Below are 20,799 nucleotides of genomic sequence, written 5' to 3'. Positions count from 1 at the left end.
AAATTTTCAATATGTGTGCTGGGTCAATTGGATACCCATATGAAAACAAATTTTTTTAACTCAGTCTCACACCATACACAACAATCAAACTCAGCTGGATTGTCCATCTAAATGTGAAACTGAAAACACCAAAGCTTTCATAGGAAAATGAAAATATCTTCGTACCTAATGTACGTATGTCTTAAATAAGATTCTAAAAAGGCTAAAGAAAAAGAAAAAATGATAAATGGAACCATGCCAAAACAATTACTATTATTCAAAAGAAAATAAATCATTACAATTTGAAAAGAGTAACCTATATAGCACATATAAAAATAGACGTTTTTACAAAGAATGTATATAAAGAAAATATAAGTAACTCTTACAAATCAGTAAGAAAGATATAAACACTGCAATAGAAAGATGGGCAAAAGAAAAAGTCACAAAAGAAAATATTTGGCCTCTAACTAGAGAAAAAGGAGCTTTAATAGTTATCATAGAAATACATATTAAATCTGAAAAGGGGCATCTAGGTGACTCAGTCAGTTAAGTGCCACACTCTTGATTTCCTCTCAGGTGAGATCTAGCCCCACCTAGGGCTCCAAGCTCAGCATGAAAAGCTTAAGTTTCTCTCTCCCTCTGCCCGTCCCCCGTGTGTTCTCTCTCTCTCTCTCTCTTTAACTCTCTCACACACAAAAAAATAAATAAATAAATAAATAAATAAATAAATAAATAAATAACTGAAAAGAGATACACTTTGCACTCACCAATATAATAAATCTTGAAAATACAGGCAATGTCAAATGTTGGAGAGGATATTAAGCAAACGGTGTTTTTATTGCTTGGCAGAAATTACTAGAGCTATTCAAGATGCATATGCAAATATCCTGCGATTCCATTATTAGACATGTACCCAACAGAAAGGCACACATGTGTTCACCAAAAGACAATGATAGTGTTCATGGCTACATTATTTGTAATAGCTCCCAATTGGGAATATCCAACGCTTATAACAGTAGATACATGAATAAATTGTGGCATGTTGACACAATAAATTACTACACAGTGGTGAGAATAAAAAGATAACTAAAGCCACAACACGGATGGATGTCACAGATAGACTTGGAGTGAAAGAATCAGAGATGAAATGATCCTTGCTGCATGATTCCACTTACATCAAGTAAAAAAAAAAAAATCAGCATAGCGGTTATCCCTGAAAGGTAATGCTTGGAAGAGAGAAAGAAGGAATCTTCTGGGTGCAAATAACGGTTTGTTTCCTCATCTGGGTGCAGGTTCCACATAGAAGTGATCATTTTGTGAAAATAATCAATCTGCACTTATGATTTGTATTTACTTTCCTATATGTATTTTACACTCTAATAATAAGTTAACTTCAAGGTATTTTCCAAAGATTCATATTTGAATGATTCTAAATACTGACATTCACAGTGATTCACAGTTAAATATTTCTTTTGGAAAATGTTTTGGAAATATCCTCACTTTCAATGAGGAACAGAAACAATTCTTGCTGTAAGCATTATTTTTGGCCAAATATACCACAATGAAAATAAACTACCAGTCCACATGTGAATTCAGTATAACTGAATGATAAGGGACTAGAAGCATTGGTGAAATCCAGAGTATTATTTCTTATTTGAAGGTCTCAACATTGACCTTTGCATTACCATTTCCTAAATGGAAATGGATAAGTGCACATGCATGCCTGAAGCATACTTAGCACTCTGATTTACAATGACTAGATTCCTTGGAGAGAGATCATCCTTTACTATCACAGCTGTTCTGAGTGTTTCATGTTTCTGCCGCCCTCTTTCCACGGATGGTTTTTCAATGCTTACTAATACAACTCTTCATAGTTTTAGAATTGATAAAAATATGCCTTGCTTCTTTATTTTACTGGTATATTTATTATCTGGAGCTATATAGGAGAGGCTTAAAAGCATAACAGGATTTTTTTTAATCTATTTTAAATAAAAATGGCAGAATGAGGTGTTCAGCCAATAGTTTTTTAAAGGGAGTCATCAAAATTCTTTTAGTTATATCTATGATTGAGTTTACATTTTTAAATTGAGTATACTTTTTAAAGTTTATTTATTTATTTTTGAGGGAGCCAGAGACAGCATGAGCAGGGCTGGCACAGAGAGAGAGAGAGAGAGAGAGAGAGAGAGAGAGAGAGAGAGAGAGAGAGAATCCCAAGCAGGCTCCACACTGTCAGCTCAGAGCCCTACATGGGGCTTGAACCCACAAAACTGTGAGATCATGACCTGAGCCAAAACCAGGAGTCGGCTGCTTAACCAACTGAGCTACCCAGGTGCCCCTGCCTATACCTTTTGGTTGAGAGACAATAAGACATCAAAGCAAGTAGTTACAGTTGAAGCACCTTGCTAATCTAGGGGGAAGTCCCACCTGACACTATTTCAAGCCTAGTGCATAAGGACAGGTAGCTCAGAATGAGCAAGATTGTTCTCTAGAATGATGAGAATTTCTTTTTGTATGTCACTACTTGGTTCCAAGTTGAATTCAGATTGAGGTTTTCAGCATCTTGTAACATCTTTACAAAACAGATAAATCCCAAGATAACATTTTAGAAAATGTTTCAACATTTTACTTATTCTATAAAAAGATTCCAACATTGCAAGAGCTCTTTTCTACATATTTTGGGTATAATTGGTTAGTAAAAGGCACCGAAAGTTGTGTGTGTGTATGTGTGTGCGTGTGTGTGTGTGTGTGTGGGTGTGTGTGCGTGTGTGTGGTAGTAATGGGATGAGTTAACCTTAAATCTTATATGAGTAAATCTGAAATGATAAAATATTTTCTTGGCTTTTCGTGATTTGAAAACTGTTTTTAAAAATACATGTGTTAAAAAAATAAAAATAAAATAAAGATACACCTGTTACAACCATTTCTGAGGCACTTAGGTGTCAAGTAGAAAATAATAAATTATCTCTTTGTATCTGTTTATTTTAACAAATCATAAAGGCAATTATTTTCTTCTCTATAATGCTGAAGTGTTAGTATATAAAATATTTCACTAACTGTAAAGGAATTACACGTACAAAGGGAACCATGTACAGCCTTAATTTATGCAAAATATCTGTGCAGTTCCATAAAGAACCCCCCTGTGGACAGGAGTACTCAGCCCAGGAAGAGGGTATATAACTAAGGATAGCCATTTATTAACTCACCCATTCAACACATATTGTCCTCTATATAGAAATAAAAATGAGTCACCTACAATCTTGGGAGACAGATGTGCAAATAATGAAGTCTAGTACATTAACACATACTGTGGTTGTGCAGATATAAAGTGCAGTGGGATGATGTGACAAACATAAACCCCGGGGATATGAGGGAATCCTCTCAGAGTGTAACTCCAACTGATGGAAATCTCAAGGAGTTTGACCTAGGATTTGTGTGCCCCTCACTATTCTCAGAGACTTTCTGAGGGCAACGAAGTGCACTCAGACCCCTGGGGCTGGCTCCCAGAACAACCTGATTATCAAAATTTCCCATCTCTACCTGTATCTGCAGCAGAATTCCAGAAGGCCTCAAGACAGATTAATTTACAGGTATTACGTGCCTGAGTAAACAGCTCAGTTCACTCTTATGGGAAATAACAGTGTGACTTAAATGGGGCTTAAATGGAGCCAGAAATAGGGGAGTTTTTTTTCTTATAATTCAGGGCAATGGAGTATATTAAATTACATCTTTTCTCCACAACTTTTGTCTAGCACACCATTCAAGAAATCCTTTGATCAGATTCAAGAGTGAATGACACATTTAGCTATAATGTTCCCACTAGCTGGAAGTTCTCAAGGTTTCCATCTCTGAGTAACCACAGAAGAATTAAGGAGATGAATTTCTCTGAGGACATTATACCAATGCATTCACCATAGATTTCCCTATTAGAATTAATAGTTCTTATATTTTGAAGGGCACAAAAGCTAAAGAAACACACATATTGTAAATGTATAAATATAAAACTCCTATTCAGTGATACTTTGATGTACAAAATGGGTGTAATAGCTCATTTAACTTTACCTATGCAGTAAGAATTATTCAGCTATATAGCTGGAAACTCAAGTTCAAAGAGGTTACATAATTGACCATAGTCACAAAGATAGCAAATGGCAGTTCTTAAATTTGAACTGAGTTCTCCGTGGCTATAAAAACCACATGCTTTTTCCTACATAGAAATATATTCTAGAGTCTAAGACAAAGTTTCTCTTACTGAGAGCAATAGACTACAAGTCTCAGAATCACCTGGGCTGACTGTTAAAAGCCCTGATTTCCACTCCAGAGCAACTGTAATTTAACAAATTGCTCAAATGATTCTTACCCCAAGTTAAAACTTAAGACCACTGTCTCAATTAAACATATTTCTTTCATAATTACTCAATACTTTTAAATTTAGCTCAGTGTTTTTACTGAGATGACAGGCACTTGGCCTACCTCTCTTCTTTTCCTGTGCAGGGAATACAAATATTATTTAAAGATTCCCAATGGCAAACCATTTTACAATCACTATTCACATTATGACCCTGGGATGCACAAACCAAATTTTAGTAGAAGTTTTTCTCCAACAATAAAAAAAATAAAAGTTTTTCTCTTTTTTTATTTTAGAGAGAGAGAGAAAAAGAGTGGGGGAGGGGCAGAGGGGGAGGGGGAGAGAGACAGAGAGAGACAGAGAGAGAGAGAAGGGAGAGAATCTTAAGCAGGCTCCATGCTTAGCTTGGAGGCCGATACGGTGCTGGATCCCACAACCCTGGGACCATGACCTGAGCCGAAATCGAGAGTTGGACATTCACCCAACTAGTCACCCAGGCACCCCTTCCTTCAAAATATTTTGATATATGTTACATGTTAGTATATTTGATAACTGAGGAAGCCCACTCACTCATAAAGTACTTACTGAGCAATTATTATGTGCCTGGAACAGTGCTAAATGCTACATCTACAATTACTAACTCCCTGAAGCCCTCAAGTAGTCTAGACAGTGCACTGGGGGCCCTAAAGAAATATTTGGCACTATCCTTTTGTCAGAAAGTTTATGAGAAGATTAATAAGACAAAATTGATACACATGAAATAATTATAAAATAATTGTGTTCAGCTTAAAGATACCGAATAAAAGAGTTCAAAGGAAGAAATTTAACATGTTTCAAATGTTGGATACTTTAGAAAGATTGAACATTTTACACATATTATTTTTATTTTCATACAGATTGTGATATGAATATTACAGCTGATATTTTTTAAATTGAAATCATATCAGTTAGTAATGAGTAGTGATTACATATATGTGTCATATATATAATCATTATAATCAATTCTCAGTAGTTGTAGTACTTTTCCAAATATCCAGTCAAGTAAGATGTGGAGTTGATTTCAAATCCAGTTTATGCCCCAAATATACCTGTGTTCTCTCTACTATACCACAACCTGCCTCTTCCTCTCAGACAAGAAACGGAAGACTAATGTGGGTTCAAGTACTCAGTAGTCTTTGTAGAAGTAGGAAGGAATAAAACCAAAAAGTGAAATTGGACTTTGGACTTTTGAGCTCTGATGAGCAGTAAAATACTGTTTCCCTCCAAAATATCTAAACAAATTGGAAGGAAGGAAGGAAGGAAGGAAGGAAAGAAAGAAGGAAGGTCAAGCCATCCCAGCGCCAGAATAGTGCACGTCTTCCCATCGTTCTTCATTACAAAACACTGCAGCCCATTTGGACAGAGCGACTATATGTGAAGAAAGGATTACTCTAGGATTCCCGGAACCTGGGGACAGTGAGATGAACCCAGACAACCACACGTGTAAGGGCACTTCAAAGCACCGCTTCCAGCAATGTAGGGCAGCTGTAACTTCTGGAAACAATAGCAGGAGATGAAGCAGCTTAGCATGTGGATTGAGCAACAGGGTAAGGCCTTTGGCAAGGACGCTACTAAATTCTGCAAGAAGCGACTACAGCTGGAACTTTGAGAAAAGGATTCCCACGGGCACCGGTAGAAAGGTGTGTTCACGATTCCTACCTTCATCTGCTGAGTCATCCACAGAACTTGCCACAAAATGGTTACTAGCCTGCTGCCCTCTATTCTAGTAAGAGGCATAGGAATGCGGGTGAAATCACAGGATTTTTTAAAAGATGAACATTTACAGTATACGGAAAACTTGAGAAACCATGGTATGCACACTTACCGCTTAGCACGGGAATAAACTGAGACCCCAAGAAATTAAACGTGTTATCTAGATTCACAAGGCTACTTAGTGAGCACTCAGCCTCTAACTCAGATCTTGGTTCTACTTCAGGGCTCCTGATGCTGTTCATATGTTACCATCCTGGTCAGAGAATGGGATGTTCTTGTTTAATAAAGAAAAGATATGAAACGGTTAAAGCTAGGTCTATAAAATGATCACATTTCTAATTTTCAAAAACGATGGAACAAAGTTACACTGAATCCCAAAATTGCCTTTAATAGAAGGGAAGTTGTTATTATCTTGCAGAATATCTCAGGCCACCTTCTGAGATGATCAGAGGTCTATAGTGGTCTGTATACCTCTTTCTCATGTAACGATTAATGGAATAAATAAATCCAATATTGTCATTTTTAAATGCTTATAAATTTAGTTTAATTTCTCTTGAAAAGAAGATGAAAATTAAATATTATTCATATTTTTTTTTACTTCCCTTCAGTCCTTTAAATGTTACTTTTTCAGTGAGGCCTTCCGTGCACACCCACTTTAAAACTGCAAATCACATACCCACCCCTTAGGCACCTGTGGTTCTATGCTTTATTTTTTTCTCCAAGGCAATTAACATGCCTAACAAATGATCACTTGCTCTTTGTTACCATTTCTTCAATGATAATGAGAACTTTATGAGGGCAGAAGTTGGTCTGTACCCCAAACAGCTAAGAACCTAGCATATTAAGGAACTTAGCAATATTTGTTGAATGAATGAATATAAAAATATAAAAAATAAGTTTCAAAATGCCCAGTAAGACAATGCCTGAAGTTAAAAATAAATACATTCAATATATCTTTAAAACATTATGCATGACATTTTCTTTGTTCATACAGACTGAATATTTGGAATCTAAATAAATTTTGGATAAACGTCTTGATCTTTCTCTTTCCTTCCGTATACTTATTACAGCATAAAATGCAGGCTTTGATAGCAAACAAAAAACAAAGGTAATAACTATTGACTAATCTAAAAGAACAATTTGATCTGGTTTTTTAGGCAGTTAATTTTTATAACATTAAGTGACATTAAATAAATTCACCTGTGTTTGCTTAAAATTTGACTCTTATTTCATGTTTTTTCTTCATGGATGTATGAAAGATTGTTTTTCCTAAATGACATTATTGAACTTTATAGAAATTATCAGATATTCTATCAATTTGGCACTTTCTTTGACAATTTTTTTCTATTCCTTTAAGACATAAGAGAGAATACTGAACAATCTAGAACAATCTTGATATAGCCAAACTTTTAAAGTGCTTTCAAAATTGACTTTATACACAATACACTAGCAGGTCTTTGATTACATACATGTTCAGGACAAAATGAGAAAGGGGGGGATGAAGGTAGTGTTGTAGAGTATAGACACATATTGAACTGTATATCCAGAATTAACCTTCAGCTGATACTGGGGCATTGTATATTTGGGCCAAACATGTTCACTTCAAATCCCTTATGTTACTAATTTTTCTCTAGATAACTTCTTGATCTCTTAGATAAATATATCTCAGGATTGTCCCACAGTTATACCCCATGTCTGAACCCTGAACTAAACACAGGTTAGCTTTAAAGAGGGTCACCAGGTACAACAACTTATGGGATAAATCATCCAATAATCCTTTCAATGGTGAGTTAAAACTGACTTTGGACAAGCAACAGCAGTCAAGACTGGTTAACAATATGCTTCTGCCCCATCCTTTCCAAGTCTAATAAAAGGCTCATTGTTGTGCTCAGGAAAATTCAGTACTGCATGAGGTATAAGTAAATCACATTTTAAGGATGACGGGGGGAAAATAGAAATTAAGTATATTTTGAACAATTGAAAGTTAAAACAAATAGCTTGCAAACAACATGCTGAAATATTTCAGAAATCTGGAAAAGAAGCAACAGTGAGCCTAAAATAATTTTTGTTAATTATTTAGACACATTAAAAAAAAAAGTAGTTACAAAACTTTTTTTTTTTTTTCAATGAAAGGTCAGGTCCCATTTGAAAACACACATATTACTTGGGTAAAATTATAAAGATCATCAGAAACTAAAAATGGCCTTAAAGTTCTATGGAGAATATACTATTAATTTACCCCAAATGTGCATTTTTTAAAGTTTATTTATTTTTGAGAGAGAGACAGAGACAGAGCGAGTAAGGGAGGGGCAAAGAGAAAGAGGGAGAGAGAGAGAATCCCAAGCAGGCTCCATGCTGTCAGCACAGAGCGCGACCTGGGGCTTGAACTCACAAAACTGTGATATCATGACCTGAGCTGAAAACAAGAGTCAGGTGCTCAACCAACTGAGCCATCCAGGTGCCCCAACTCAAAAGGTGCATTTTTAAAAATCTCCACATAATTTGCTTATGAGATAAAGAAGGCAATGAAAGTAGAGAGCCGATTTGGCAGTTAGTCAGAATGTGATACCTCAAGAGTGTTGAGAGAAATCAATATTGAACATCGCCACTATGTGGACACAGACTCTGATTTTACAGACTGTCCTTCCCAGAATGGGGAGGAACAATGAAGAGTGACCAGAGTTTTCATGGCCTCCACTCCCAAGCATTCCATCTCACTCTCCTCTGGGGCATGAAAAACCATGGAAAGAGAAAAGTAAGGGAAGTCTATTTTTTAAGGTCCTGAGTTCTCCCATTTAAAGCAGAGGCAGAGAAAGATGAGATAAAGTTTTGTTACTCAACATTTACATCTGCTCCACAGTCCAGAAAACTGAAAGTCTGCTTGCATTTGTGACATCCAGAAGCTTCACGCAAGTTGCACTAAGCCTGCATCCATCCTCGAAGACGATGGACTAGAGCTAATTAGCGGCTGCCTCTTTAGTGAGGGCTTGTTGAACCCTTCTCACCATTCACATGACCTCACATTCAGTCCTTCAGTTTGGCTGGCCTCATAAGAATTTTAATTTGCAAAATGAAACCCTGGCATATCTGACGTGATGTGTGTCACACTAGATTATATCATAGGTCCTACCTCAGTGGAATCTATCTCTGAGTGAACATGATATCGTTTGGTTATCACCAAGTGTTTGTTGAATGAATATGACACATTGACTTTTACCGACGTGTGGAAACATTCAGGGGTGCTTCCCTGCTGATCAAGAACATGAAACAGTTACACTGTGAACTTGTAAGAAACAAAAAACAAAAACCTTGCCTGAGCTCCCAAAGTAATTATAGTACGAACCACATTAGTTATTTAGCTCTTAATCAAAAACCGTCTCATGGTTTTCCTCCCTCTTTCACATATATTTATCTTGTTTCCCCAATGAAACGGCAGCTTATCAAAGGTCAAGATGTTTGTCTTTTACATCTTTATGATCACCCATGGTGTTTTGTACACAGTAATAATACAATAAATGCATACTCACTTATATAAAATGTTATCTGAAGCAGAAATTTCCCAATATCCTTCAACAGTAATGATGTTGCAATGTCTGAGACCGAATCTGCCCTCTCTTCCTTTAAAGGAATAATGCAAGGCTGAATCACACAAAGCAATGCCAACTAATTTTTCTACATGTGCCCTCTATTGGCTTCTTTACCTCAAATCACAAGCAAGGTTCCTTTGAAGCAGGCCCTGCCAGACACAGGCCGTCCTCACAAAGAGTGTGCAGTGCTGGGACCCAGCACTGGTTACTGGCACTTACATGTTCACACCAGGCCCTGCCAAACCACATGCTTCTAGTCCCAGGAGCTTCCTCTTCGTACAGGGCAGGCTGGCAGGCTGCTCATACAAGGAGATGAATCAAGAGCCCTGAGCTCAAGTAATAAACTGCCTCTTCTTAGCTTAGACCATAGGCCAACACACATCCAAGTTGATTCCACAAACACAGATAATTATCTAAAGCAAATGCACCCAGATTCTTCTCTTAGAAAAGGAGCCATTGATAATACATCAACATAGCTTGAAACAGAAAATTTAATGTTGGTTCAATAAGTTTAGGCAATGTGTGACCATAGGGCCATAAATATGACACAGTGAGGTGGGCAAGTGTATATAGGAAATCTGGCCATTTTCCCAATACTTTATTTTTTGCTTCATCTTGTGCTGCTACAGTATGTTGCATACTGTCACATGTCCAATAACTGCTGTTGGATAAACAATTATATCATCATGGCTAACAAGACTTAAATGGAATCCAAATCCTCAAACTAAAAAAAAAAGAAAAAAAAATTATCAGCTTCAGAAAAGGCAAATGGTTGCTGGTGAATAAAATTATAACTATACTTATACATAATTTAGAACAAGATGATTATGCTTGACATTCTCCCTTACTGCATAAATCTATTGTGTTATTAAGTTTCTCATGGGATATTAGCAATGATGTTTTAATATGGGTTAATCACATCAGGTTATCACATGAAGTGATAATCAGTTCAGTGGGTTAGAAATTAATAGACTAAAGGAGGAAATGTCTGTGTGGGCCTGGTTCTCATCATTCCTTTTCCCCCCTGCATGACCCACCAGTGGAAATCCTTTTTTGGTTCTATGAGGTGACTCGTGGATAGAAAAGAAATAGGAAGATAGGGCCACACCTCACAGGCAATTGTGTCCACCTTAGTTGTAAGGGTTGCAAATTAGCATTAATGAATAGTAAGAATATTATTTTTTTTAATTTCCTACAAACGGACTCTTTTCTTACAGTTTATTTATTTGAGAGAGAGAGAGAGAGAAAGAGAACATGCGAGCAGGGAAGGGGCAGTGACAGAGGGAGAGAGAGTCCCAAGTAGGCTCTGTGCTGTCAGCACAGAGCCATATACAGGGCTCAGTCTCACAGACTATGAGATCATGACCTGAGCCGAAAGCAAGAGGCAGTCACTCAACCGACTGAGCCCCCCAGGTGCCCCTCTACAAAACTGATTCTTGATCTCAGCCCAAATTGTCTCTCTTTACAGGAGCCTTCCTTCACTATCTGTTCTACACAATCTATTCTTGTTCTTAGTTTACCCTGTTTTATTACCTCCAGATCACTTATATTTTAAAGTAATTTTCTGTATTTTTTGTTTACTTCCTTACTGTCTGCCATTCCAAGTCAGTCCAAGTAAACGAGGACATTTTCCGTCATACTCACCATGTACTAGGTGCCCAATAAATACTTGCTAAAAAATTAATGAACAAATGAACATTTAATGTTTTTAAATTGTCAAAGCTACATTACAATTGAAAAATATGGTTTTTATTTCGAGCACCTATGCCTGAAGTATCTCTGAACATCAGCCCATCCTTCATTCCATCTTTGAACATTGCCCCATTTTTTAGCTTCATCCCATCCCAAGCCAGTGATGATGCAGGAGATGGCGACATGGGAAACTTAGGGATAGGGTATGACTCAAGAAAGGGATACACAGTTGTCTTATACAAGTATTTTTTTTTTTTCTATTTGGTAACAAAAAAGCAGAAGTTTGATGTTTTGTTTTGTAGACCACAGAAAACTACTGACTTCAGCTAAAATAATGGACTCCCTTGGGAGAAGCAGAAGTCCTTGTGTGTTTCTTCCAAGAATGCCCTTTGCAGTAGGTTGACTCAGCTGGGAGAGGAACACTTTTTAACCTTTCCACCTTCCTTCTCTTTCTTTCAAGAAAAGACAGATGCAATGTCTAGAACTCTCATAGATAATGTTAAGGGTGGAAGCCACATAAAGATAACAAAGATTAGACACAAGAGTCTGGCGCACTAATGGCCTCATGGGGCCATACCAGCTCTAGATTGCTACCTCTGAAATTTTTTTGAGAGAGAAAAAGAAATTGTATGTGCCACCATTACTTAGGTTTTTTTTTTTTTCCCCAATCCTAGTCAGTCCAATCTATCCTTATAAACACACCATTAAAAGGACTACAATTAAACATTTATTTTTAAATGTTTTATTTTATTTATCTTTCAGAGAGGGGGAGGAGGCACAGAGAGAGAGGGAGATAGAGAATCCGAAGCAGGCTCTGTGCCATCAGATCAAAGGCGGATGTGGGGCTCGAACTCATGAACCATGAGATCATGACCTGAGCCGAAATCTGATACTTAACCCTCTGAGCCACTCGGTGCCCCTAAAAGGACTACAATTAAATGATAAAAATTAGCAGCCACCATGTTAACACTGCTCTTTCCAAATGCCATACATTTTTCTTTTTACAAAATTCTTAACCTGCTTCCCTCACTTGTCATTTTAATCCTTAAAATATAGCTCTACAATAACTTGAAGAAGGTATGAGATGAGAAAATAAGACTACAGAGGTTAAGTCACCCATCCAAGGTTTCCAGCTGGTAAACTGGAACACACATCATCTGAATTTTAGCCAAGGGCTGAAGTAGACTATCTGCCACTTGCTGAAATGTGTCAAAGTTTCAAGAATACCTACATGTTTTTTAATGAGATTCACAATCTAGTCACAGATTTCCTCTTTAAAGTACTTAAAGCTTTCAATGTATAAGGGAGATGACATCCAAGTAGCTATTATCACATTTTTAAACATATTTTATAAACTCTGAAATATCTTCCACAGTGAAAATATATACAAAATAGGTAGTACAATCAAAGAACATTTGATTTCCTATTTTAGTGATGGGTAATAGATAAAAGTATGCAATTTAACAATATGGGCCAAATTACTCAAAGGGTAGATGTGAAAATGTAAATTCAGACAAGGTCAGGGTTTTAACTGGATTCTGCCACTACTTGGTACTAGAACCAAATTTTGCTACTCCATCACCACCTAGGGAAGCATGTGAAGACATACCGAAAAGCTACCAATTAGATTGCCTTACAACCAACCTAATATATTTAGGGCAACCAGATTACATAACATTTATCAATTTGAATCACCTAACAAACCAAGTTGCATTAATATATATTAATACTGTAAAATATGTTTATTAAAGAATTTTTATATAAAAAGAAATCTGCCATAGATAAGCATTAGCTATCATGTGAAAAGAATCTCTCTCTATGGTATTATGTGTTAACACAGTACCATATGGCCTTGTATTAACACGTTCACCACTGCATGGATCATACATTTAGAATACTGCATTAAGGGGATGATTTTTTAAAAATCTGGGTAGATGAGGGGCACCTGGGTGGCTCATTCGGTCAAGCATCTGACTTCAGCTCAGGTCATGATCTCAGAGCTTCTGAGTTCAAGCCCCATGTCTGGAGCCTGTTTCAGATTCTGTGTCTCCCTTTCCCTCTGCCCCTCCCTGACTCATGCTCTGTCTCTGTCTCAAAAATAAAGAAACATTCAAAAAAAAAAATTTTTTTTTTAAATCTGGGTAGATCTAGGGACACCTGGGTGGCTCAGTCAGTTAATCGTCCGATTTCGGCTGAGGTCATCATCTCACGATTCGTGAGTTTGAACCCAGCATCTGGCTCTGTGCTGACAGCTTAGGGCCTGGAGCCTGCTTCAGATTCTATGTCTTCCTCTCTCTGCCCCTCCCCCACTCATCCTCTCTCTCTCTTCTCTCAAAAATAAAAAAAAAAAAACATTAAAACATTTAAAAATCTGGGTAGATATAGTTTTTGAAGATGAACTATGCTTTATGTCCCCCATAGAAAAGGATTTCTACTTTTCTCACTAATTCATAGAGATTTTTGACCATTTTGGCTAATAACTTCACTTTATGACTATGCATTTTAAGATAGGGTCATTATTTTTTTTCTGGAGATAAGATAAATACTAGACAGATGACATCAGTATTACACCAACACCAATACTTTGCATCTAAGACAAATTTTGTGTTCAGAAATAAGAGATCTTTCTCTTATAACCTGTGGATTACCATTATATAAAGATTTCAGCCCATTTTAGGAACATCAACCCACTTAAGTAAAAGGAGGATTCTTTAGAGTCCACCTAGTCTGATCAGTCGTCAGACTATACATTTCAAATGATGTTTTGGACAGCTCTTTCAGGTTATTTTCAGACTGAAGCAAACTGCCTGAGTTTAGAAAAATTTTGGATATGCTCTAGAAAAATTAATTCCCTTAATGTTCTAAGATCTGGCTTCTCCCACCTATAGTCCCTGTGCCTGAGGTCTATTTTTTATTATTATTAAAATGACATATTGAATATTTCTGGCCTACCTGGATTCTGTCCTACAATGATGTGCTAATTATTCTTTGTGTAGTTTTGATACAGTTCCATTTGGCTTATTGGGGTACCATATAATAGAGCATAACTAAAAAATGAACTTCTCATTGCCTGTAATATATATTTTGATAACCTAGACATTCAAGTAAAATTTACCTAATGGATTTCAAGATATAAGATTTGCTCTTATGTTTTGAAAGAACTGCCAGAAACTGCCAGCTAAGCCTCACTTACCCTGGTCTCATTCCCACCTACTACTCACTCATTGTTTAAATTTAACATTTTTCCATGTTTATATCACATTTTCAAAGATGGTTAAATTTTAAAATAGGAAGTAGAGATTGCATTTACATGATTAAATTCGTTTCCAGTGGAAAAAGAAAAATGAAGTTTTGGTAGAAAAGTATTTATCATCCCCATCTTCACCCTTAAGGTACATTTTTTAACACAACCAATTTTGCAGAACTTTCTTGTATCAGCTAAGCCACGTAGGCTGCACATAGGAGAAAATTCTATCTGCAACAGCACCAACAATAAGGTAATTTAGTATCTCACAAGACAAGAAGTCCAAAAAGAGAGTAGCTCACGTTGGTCTCCTCAGCAAACCAATCCCATCATCAAGGACACAAGTGTTTGACATCCATTGAGCTTGCCACCTTCAGCTGTTGGCCTTTCCTGTCAGGACGGCAGTCCAAAGGTCTAGAAGGAGAAAGCCCTTTACTTAGGTCTTTTTGTTTTTTTCCAAGAAAATCTCCCAGGCATTCCAGCAGATGAGCCCTCATCACTGCACACATCCATTCCTAAATAAATCACTAGGAAGATGATAGACCTATCATGTTTTACTTGGAAGAATCAAAACTCATGGCTCATGCTCTGATGCTACCAAGGAGCCTAGCTTTCCTTGAAGCACAGGACCACCAATTTGAAATGGCCAGTTATCTAGAAAAATCAGGGGTAATGACCCTTGGATAGGTGATAAACAGTCTCCAGACATTACTGTTTCAGGTACAGAATGATTTACCACTCTATAGCTCCACTTCTTTAATTTATTATTAATTTTTTATTTATTTTTAAGTTTTTTTTAATGTTTAATTTTTATTTTTGAGAGAGAGACAGAGAGAGAATAAGCATGGGAGGGGCAGAGAGAGGGAGACATAGAATGCCAAGTAGGTTGCACGCTCTCAGTGATCGCACAGAGTCTGATTTGGGGCTCAAACTCACGAATCACGAGATCATGACCTAAGCTGAAATTGGACACTCAACCAAGTCACCCAGGTAGCCCTATTATTATTTTTTTTAATGTCTATTTATTGATTTTTGAGAGAGAGAGAGAGAGAGAGAGAGAGGGAGAGAGAAGGGCAGAGAGAGAGAGGAAGACAAAGAATCCCAAGCAGGCTCTGCCTTGTCAGCACAGGGACTCAAAAACACAAACTGTGAGATCATGACATGAGACAAAATCAAGGGTCAGATGCTCAACTAACCGAGCCACCCAGGCTCTAATTTATTCTTTATCTTTTGCTAATAAACATGCTAGGGCTCAGCTAGAAATTTGCAGTTTACAAATTGGCTGGCTTTACAATGATAGTACCTTAAATAAAGACTTAAGACGTTTGTTAGATGTATTATCTGGAAACATTTGGAATTTTTTATAGTAAGTGATAGACTGAGGCATATTAAACATTTTAAGAATTTGTGTGAGCAAAAAATCTACTTGAATCGGGCAATACCGAACCAGAGGCACTCCAGAGACAGGAGCTCAGGGAGCGACTTCTACAGAAGAGGGGGAAGCAAAGCAAGGAAATTATTTGATTGGCTGTAGCTTAAGCAGCTGTATTATTTGGGAAAGTCTCATTGTCTGTTTTTAATTGGTTGTTCTCAGCTCTCAAGTTCTTAGCCTTGAAGCATGTAGGCTCAAGTTTTTGTTTGCTTATGTAGGGTGCTAAGGCATGAAGGCCACCTTAGTCTAATGGCCTCTTTGTTTAATTTTACACTTACATGTTAGGTTATTCAGTAAAGAATACAGTTAAAAATGAAATAAAGAATCCAAGTATGATTCCTCAATTCAGAAAGATGAAATATTTCTCCTTATAAAGGCTTTAGACTTCAAAATAGTCACATTGTTCTAAGAAACACTATGTTACCATGAGATACATGTAATTCAATTCAAATAAAAACAATGACACAATTATTATACAAACATTGGGAGAGCCTATGAAAGGTGTTCTAGAACTATTCATAACTTCCTCCTAAGGACATAATGACATGTCACATGCAGAATGTTTCATGCACAGACACAGTCAGATTTCCACCCTGAGAGGTCTTTGAAAGCTGACTGATTTTTATTGGGAAAATAAAGGATAAAACTTACTCAACAAAGTTGTCATGAAGTCAAAGAAAATTGTGTTTCTCTTGAGAGATAGGTATGTGGAGATATATATATATATATATATATATATATATATATATATATGCATATATACACAAATATACAACATATATAAATATATATGTATACATTTATAAATACACACATGTGCACATATATACACATGTGTATGCATAAATATAGACATATGGAAAGATATACATTCATATATACGCCGATACTCTGTTTATTCCCAAATACACACACATTCATTGCATCTTATAAAATGAAATTATAAGTTTAATTATATGGTACATGCAAAGATGATACCTTTATATTTGACTATGATGGCACAGATGAGGATTATTTTGTGAGGATGTTGAAAAGACAAATCACATATCCATTATGTTAACCACATTTAAAAAATATCCCTTAATTTGAGACTTTGAGCACTTTGGTTAGTGTTCTTTGCTGCATGAGATTTGCCCTAGGCTGAGGGGCTGGGAGTTATTCCTTAATTAACTCCTACAAGTAAATTCATCACTGGAATCCTTCGGTCCAAGGAAACAAACATTCAGTTGGCTGAGGCAGCCCGATGTGCCTCAGAGTGAAAGCAGAGACAGGTCTTTGAGGCCCTTAAAAATGGATGGAAATTCTGTTTGTTTTAGAGTTTAAACAGTTATTTTTACTCTGTTTGCCATACAGAGTTTCTTCTAGCATCACCAATTAAACAACATTGTCAGTAGTCTTTCTGCTTAAGAATTACCAAAGGAAGAATGGTTAATAGAGTAAAAAGTCATCTCATATAATTTTTAATAAGCATGCTTTTGAAAGGTTAATTTCACTTTAGATTCTATCCTAAATTTTAGAGAGATGAAGGAAGGTTATGACCACTGAAAAGCACTTGAACTCTGAGTGGGATTGAGGAGAAAAACAAGCAACCCAATTTCTGCTTAGATATTGAATCCTTAAAAAAGAAGTAGGTGTGTTTATAAGTTTTTTTTCCCAAGTTTTTTGGAAACCAGATTTCACATTTCCATAAAAAGTTGATATAAATTATTGTAAATTCTTATTTTAGCCCCATAGACCATGGAAATAATGCCATTGTGAAAGCTGACCACCAATTTGTTCAATTCTTGGTATTGAAAAACTTGTATTGAGTTTTAACCCTTGTTGGGAATTCTTCCAGCATGGTGGATTGATACTTTGATCTACTCTAGCAGCAAATAAAAAAGCAGAAATTGCCCTAGTTTTTAAAGTTGGTTGCTCCTTAGACAGTGGTAGACAGTACAGTATCTGTTCCTGAAATGGATAAGAAGGGTAATAAATACATTATAATATATAATATAATAAATACAATAAATGTATTGGCTAGGCCTATGACAAGAGCATCTTCCAACATGGATGCATAGTTGCAGTGTGGTCAGTCCTATGTTAGAGATCCATGAATGTGCAACCAGCCACTGATTAAGTCATTCAGAATTTCCTGAATGTCAACCAAAGAGTAAACACAATGCCAGTCTCTGGGAAAAGAGTGGTGATCAAAAGCAGACATGGTCTTTTCTGTCCTGTAGGGATAAGCAAACAATTGCATACAAATATAAAATTGCAGCTGGGATAAATGCCAGGAGAAAAACATGGTCCTTTGAATAGCAGAAGAGGGGAATTTTAGCCTGGTAAACTACAGGTTTCCCTGGTACATGACTTCTCTTAACGGGTATATTAGAGGTAATTAATCTACGAGTGGAGTGGACTAAGCCAGTAGAAAGGCTTGAAAGAAGGCCAGTGGGGCAAGGGATAAGTCAAAGAGAGATGGATATGAAGTGATGCTGGGGAAGTAGACAACAGACTTGAGAGAGCCTATGTTTAAAGAAGGGCCTGTTGTGGTCTTTAGCCAGAGAGCATTTGTGTTTATGCGTGTATGTATTAAGTATCAATCTGGGCATGGAGTAAAGAAAGGAATGGAGAGTTGGGAAGTTCTTGTTTGTCGCAAAGGTGAAAGATGGCAGTTTGGTCTGGGAAAGTGCCTCTGGAACTTGAGTGAGCATCACCATCACCCAGAGGGTTTGTTAAAACATTGATTGCTGGGCCCCAGTTCCCAAGATTATGACTCAGCAGGTCCAGAATGGTGCACAAATATTTGTATTTCTAACTAGTTGTTGCTAAGCTCCCACTCCGGGGATCACACTTTGGAAAACACTGTAAATCCTGACCTAAACCGCTGGTCTAGGGTGAGAAAGGTGGTCAGAGTATTCCTATATTCTTATTTTCAGTGCACAAAAAGTCTCATGAGTGAAATGATGAAAACTTCCCTGGGACAGTAAATTTATATTTGAAATTGAGGAATAATGAAATCTAACATAACCTAATGTTTCATGATTTCTTCCTTAACACTTATCAATCTTGTGATAAGTTTTGTTTACAATAACATTAAAGGGATTAACTGTGCCTTCTCATTCTAGTCAATATTTCAACACAAAAAAAAATATTTTACTTGAGTTAATCTGGAAATTTACTAAGATAGCCATAAAATATATTTCAAGAAATTAACATGATTAAGATTCATGTAATATGTGCTGTGCATGTTTGCTAAGACTATCTGTGGTGAAGGACCCCAGTTTATTTATTTTTTTTATCTCTAATGTTCCAGGGACCAATGTGGGGTCCACATGCACATGACCAGGGAGCAGTTTGCACTATGTGGATTAGCCACTTAAGCTCGGTAACACCTACACTGGCCCAGACTCTGTTGAATGAGACAAATCAATTGGCCCTATGATTGGATGTGGTTGTGATACCAATTTTCTAAAGAAGTTTTAAAGGCATACTTTTTGTTTTCTGTAATCATGTACTGAATTATGTAATTGTGCACCAGTAACTCACTGTTCATGGCCTGGTACAGATTCACAGGTCAAAGCTTAAATAACACTACCTTAGGGAAAATTAAAAAAAAAAAATTTTTTCTTAAAAATTACTAGTCAAATCTTCAAGATGGGCAAAGTTTGGCTGAATTTCATGAATCAGCTTCATGATTTGGCGAAAGTAAAGTGTTAAGCACAAAATTAGAAATATGATAGATAATCTTAGTTCTAGCTCATTTTGCTTGGCAAACCTTTCAAATGAAGAAAGGCAACGAGATTTCAGTAAGTAAGAGTAACTTTGTTTTTATTCTAGAAATCTTATAACCTTCAAAATTTTGAATAAAAATTGGTCTACACTCTAGGGTTCAGATTTGGGCAAAATTCCTATGGATTTTTTGACTATTCTTTCATAATTATTTTGTTCTATGTGTTCATTATTTGTGTTGTTACAAAAATGCTTGAAAATAGCTATTTAGCTAATTATGAACTCTGTAATATTTTTTGGTGTTAGAAGCGTTGATTAAAGAACAAAATAAACACTCCCACTGTCTGCCTAAGTAGTGAGAAAACTCGTAAGGACGCACTTTTAGTCTCTAATTCATTTGCTATCACAAATATCTCATCATCCTATCAATAGGAAGGCCCTAGCAGGTTCATAAACAAATGAAAATATTTTCATTTTTCTGCATTCTTGGGCCTATACCATTTATCATTTATAGCAGAATTCTTGGATATCTTGGCAATTATGTAAGAGGAAGAAAACAACATTTTATAACCCACTATGATATGGGTACTAGCATGCATTCTGTTTTAATGTAATTTGCTAAATAGAATCATTAAGGCCTGGAATAAATTACTCAATCAGTTTTGGAGATTCAGATGATTTGTCCTGCATTTTGTATTAAGCAGCAATTCACTCTGTGGTATGACAGCAAGATATCCTACTGGTAAAATGTGCAAGCTCTAGGTTCTGCTTCTGAAAAGATAAATGTACTTATTCTCTTTCTCCACTAAGTACAACTAAAACCTTGGACTTTATTCATAAAGTAAACATCAGAAAACTCTACAAGAAGAAAAGAAGGCAGATTGGCCAGGGTTCTGAGACCTAAGGAGTTAAATTATGATATAGTGGTAAGATCCCTGGATTTTTTTTTTGGGGGGGGGGGGTAGAGGGAGGCCTCATATATTCCAGATGTGCAGTTAAAGAGGCTAGCAACCTGGAAATATGAGCAGGCACAGACAAAACAAACAAACAAAAA

This window comes from Panthera leo, chromosome A2 (assembly GCF_018350215.1).
Source record: "Panthera leo isolate Ple1 chromosome A2, P.leo_Ple1_pat1.1, whole genome shotgun sequence".
Classification (NCBI taxonomy): domain Eukaryota; kingdom Metazoa; phylum Chordata; class Mammalia; order Carnivora; family Felidae; genus Panthera; species Panthera leo.
Note: the sequence above shows the minus strand (reverse complement) of the source record.